This window comes from Palaemon carinicauda, chromosome 15 (genome assembly GCF_036898095.1).
Source record: "Palaemon carinicauda isolate YSFRI2023 chromosome 15, ASM3689809v2, whole genome shotgun sequence".
In the NCBI taxonomy this organism is placed as follows: Eukaryota; Metazoa; Arthropoda; class Malacostraca; order Decapoda; family Palaemonidae; genus Palaemon; species Palaemon carinicauda.
The window spans coordinates 87578491-87583490 of record NC_090739.1 but is presented as its reverse complement, the minus strand read 5'-3'; positions in this window follow the sequence as shown (position 1 = coordinate 87583490).

Here is a 5000-nt window from a genome sequence, read left to right as displayed (position 1 = left end):
TTTGAAGAACCGCTTGTTACGGATGCCAGCAAGATGTAGGACTGCTGGTGCTTAACAAGGCCGGACCCTACGATGTAGAATGGATGTAATTAACTCGACGAAAAGCAGAAGGAACAATAACGAAAGAATTTAGGTTCAATTAGACTTGCGGCTGGAGCGCGTAGATAACGGAAGATCTTGACTACTCCTTAGAGACAGAGGGAGAGAGAATCACAGTGAGAGGGCCGGTAATGGATCTTCAGTGGGGGAGCCCAGTATACATGCCCCGTGAATGAGTGTGTGGTTGAGGTAGGAGTAGCAAGTTTCAGGATTTCTTGCGCGTGCGAAGGGATGTGTTCTTCATCGAAGACAATATCCTATTTTGTAAATATGAGATAAGACCGGGGGATATCCGATCTTACGTTGTTTTTCCTTCCTCTTTGATAGAGAAAGCCATCCCTGTAATTCACGTAAGTCCTTATGCAGGACATTGTTAGGTTTGTTAACAAGTGCCATATGTTTAACATTATGCGTAACCACAACCATGTGATTCTGAAGGCCAGAACATGGTCAATAGTGCCTGTTAAGTTTATTGGAGTGCATTTGGGCGTCCTGGGTCAAGTTTAAGTACGTGCGTGTGTTTGTAGATGTATTCACACTCTTCACACACTCGTATGCAATGGTGGACAAAACCGCAGTTTCGGTTGCAAAGGCGTTGTGTTCCCTCATCGTGAGGTTTGGATGTCCACGTACCTTGATAAGTGACAATAGCCGAGAGTTTGTGAATGAAGTGTGCAAAGGGGTAACTAAGATCAGGAAAATAGATCATTTCCCTATTGCCTCTTATCAGACATCAGCAAATGTGCTCATCGAGTCCCATAACCCATTTGGTGACAAATATTTTAAAGTATCTTGTGGGGGACAACCCAAACCAGTGGGTGGAAATGTTGCCGTGGGCGGAGTTCGCCTTAAACACAGCATGTAATGGCTCCATCAGAGATACCCTGTTTTTTGTAGTTTTTGGCCAGGACCCTATGCGGCCGTATACCGTTGTCATGAACCTCCATACCTTGCCATTACGGGTGATGACATGTAATCTAGCTCGGAGAGTGTTTCAGTTAACCCAGAGGTACTTGCTGAGGGCCAATGAGAAGTATCAGCCGAGATACGATCTGGGTATCCGAACGCAAACGTCTGAAGTATAAATATGGGACAGAATTTATCTTAAAAGGCTGCAACCGAGAAAGCATAAACTGGAAGCCTCATATGTTGGACCGTATTGTGTAAAAAAATTAAAACCGATATGGTGGTCATCCAACACATCCAGAGTGGGACCAAAGGCTAGGATCACCTTTCGCATATGCGCCCCATCTAAGAGGATAACTTGGTGTGGAATTTGAATAAGCCGGTACCCCCTTACCTCAGGCTACCTGGGTACTTGCGAGAGGGAAGTGAGAAAGAGGCACAAGCCGGTGTCAGTGCCATCATTTGTGCACTAGAGAGTGCCAGAGGACATGGGCCATGAAATGAAGGGGTCTGCCACAAGGTGATTAAGGTCATAAAATCAGGTTTATTTTGTGCATGCTCACTCCGAGTGTTTTGTGAAAAGATGTATTAAATTTGGTTTTCATTTCTGTTTTTGTTCTAAGCATATCACGAGTATACCATTTGTCATCCTGAGACGTTTCTGCTGTATTCAGGGTTATGTTGAAATTAATATAAATTTCGTTACTCTATGTTGATACTAATTTTGCTGTTACAAATGTTTTTATGTATGTTTTCAATGTTGTTGTGCTGGATTGAAAAAAAAAATCATTTATCTCTGTTGAGGATTTCAGTGCTGTTACAGGTAATTGTTAATCATGGGTTGAAAATTGAACATCATTAATTATGCTTTGATTTGACAGTAGAAATAATATTGCTCAGTTATTGATAGGTATTGTTTTTTTTTTTTTTTTTTTTTGTAACTGTTTGAATAGGCTCCTTGTTGCAGTGTCACGGGTGTGTTAGAAATGGGTTTCTTGTGATTTTAAAGGTGTCAAACGGGTGTTGGGATTGTAAGTTATTAATTTTATTTCGTTTTCTTATCACTTCTTTGTTTTGTGTATGTAATGATTTGTCGGTTCATATAGAAATCTTATTACATTGAACAGCTGTTGGTAACACATATGGTTATTGTTCTGATTTTGTGCTCCAAATTTCAGTGATGATGTACCTAAACCTGAGTTTTGTGTTTCTGAATGACCTATTGTGGGAGTGACATTCATCTTTGTGTAACTTGCCATTGTAACACGCCAACTGGCCCTATGATTTTAATTTTAAATTTTCCATGCATCCAAAGAGGATGGTACTCAGCACCAATGAAAAGAGAAAATAAAGTGGGGAAAGAAAGTTTTTTATTTCAGGAAAAGAGAAAAAAAAAGTTTAAAATAAATATCAGGAAATAAAATAAATGACATGGCGGCCGTTACTGGCCGGGGTAAGTGTCAAAACAGATTTTTTTCCCTTTGTTAGAGGAATGACGGTTAGGTTGTGGTTTGGCACTTACAAAAAGGACAGTTACAGGTTAGCTTCACCAACCTTCTCCCGATTGGTTGTTATGAGACTTTCTGGTCAAACAACCAATCATTGATCAGGCATCGCGACACTCATGTATGGGCGTTTGGGTGAAAGCCCCATAGGACAGGCAGTCTAGTTTCGGAGGCCTATAGAGGTATCACGAAGGAAGGGAGGTGCCAACGTATATGCCGAACCGAGTACCATTTTTCTGAGGACTTTTTCTTAGTAACGTAACATAATCATAATCAAGGGCACCCTTTTAAACTTAAGAGAATATAGTCTGTGTAAAATTATCAACTTGGCTATTATTTGTGCATGAAACCCCCCTCCATTCGTGTTTTCCTAAATTGATTGAACCCTAATACGACCCAGATCGGGTCATATATATATATATATATATATATATATATATATATATATATATATATATATATATATATATATATACGCATATATATACCTATATATATATATATATATATATATATATATATATATATATATATATATATATATAAATGTATATGTATATATATAAATATATATATATATATATATATATATATATATATATATATAGGCTATATATATATATACATATATATATATATATATATATATATATATATATATATATATACGCATATATATATATATATATATATATGTATATGTATATAAATATATATATATATATATATATATATATATATATATATATATATATATATATATATATACATATATATATATATGTATATATATATATATATATATATATATATATAAATATATATATATATGTATATATATATATATATATATATATATATATAAATATATATATATATGTATATATATATATATATATATATATATATATATATATGTGTGTGTGTGTGTGTGTGTGTGTGTGTGTGTGTGCGTGTGTGTGTGTTTGTGTATGTGTCTGTGTGCGTTTATATCAACCACAATGACATTAAATATTGAATTATATCTTTAGCATTGTACTGTATATGTACTTGAAATTCATTTATGATAAATGCTTCTTGCTGGGCAAGGATTCGAACCTATGCCTCGCGTCGAAATGATGTCATCAATTTTAATCATTGTGAATGACATGAGTGTTAGTGATAAATATTAATCTTAGATAACCACGTGTAGCAAGCTCACTAATCATGGTGGATATCAAGTCTATGAACAGATTCCTTAATTCAGCAGGGATACGCACAGTAGACTTTTTATAAAAATATAGATATCTCTCTTTATAGGATGACTAGCTAGAAGTTTTTGCTGGCATTGTTTTGACTCAGAGGCATAGGTTCGAATTCTTGCCCAGCTAAAAGCATTTATCATAAGTGGAATTCCAGTGGATATACATTCTCAAATGTAGAATTCGATATTAAATGCCATTTTGGGTATTATTTACATTGATAAAAATCCCGATAGTTAGTGATAAATATATAAAACACAGCAGTGAAGGGGAAGGCAGAAGGGAGCTAGACATTCCAGTGGTCACCAATGGGCGGAGGCACCAGTTAAGTGGTAACTTAGAGGCGGAGCGAATGTAACTAAACTTTATTAAACAGATATCAATCTTAAATACAAGGACTTTCTAGTAAGGACGTCACAGAAATTCAAAGAAAACTAGGCAATGAATATCAAGTCTAAACAGGTTGGTTTAATAAAAGTGCAAGGAAGAGCGAGTGATAAGTTAACAATCAAAACCATTACAGAGTACGAGCGTGTATGAAAAATGTTCGCAACAAACCTCTACCTTTTCTTTATCCTTCTTATTCATCTCTCAACTTTTCATTATTATTTATATCTAATATATATAGAATAAGCATACTATATATTCTCATAACACCTGGTATAAGTATGATGCCTCTGTAATTATTGCAATCAATCAGGTCTTGTTTCACCAACTTCCATTCATGATGTTTTGCATCTTCATGTCATATTCTACTAAATAATGATATAAGTATTCTGGGGGGTCACTACATTTTCAGCCAGTATCATCTTAGCAGTTATTCCATCGTAACCAGGGTCTTTCCATCTTTTGAGTCTTTAAATGTTAGCCTTGACTTTAAACACACTGAATTCATTCATGGGCTCATCAAGGTCTTCATCAACTTCAGGTATAACAGTCAAATTATTCCCTTTGTATCTCCTATTCATGTCCTTACCTAAGTGTTCCATCCAACATTGTAATCAAATTATTCCCTGTGTATCTCCTATTCATGACCTTACCTATGTGTTCTATCCAACATTATCTTTCTTCACATACTGTTGTTATAACAGATCCATTTCTCTTTTTGATTGATATATGCTTCTTCTTCTTTGTCCCTGTAGAAATTTCATTAATAATTCTGTGAGCGATTCTTACACCATATCCACTCCCTGAATTCATAGCTTTGTCAGCCTCATTCGCTTTCCTGTTTGAATATTCACTCCAGTCA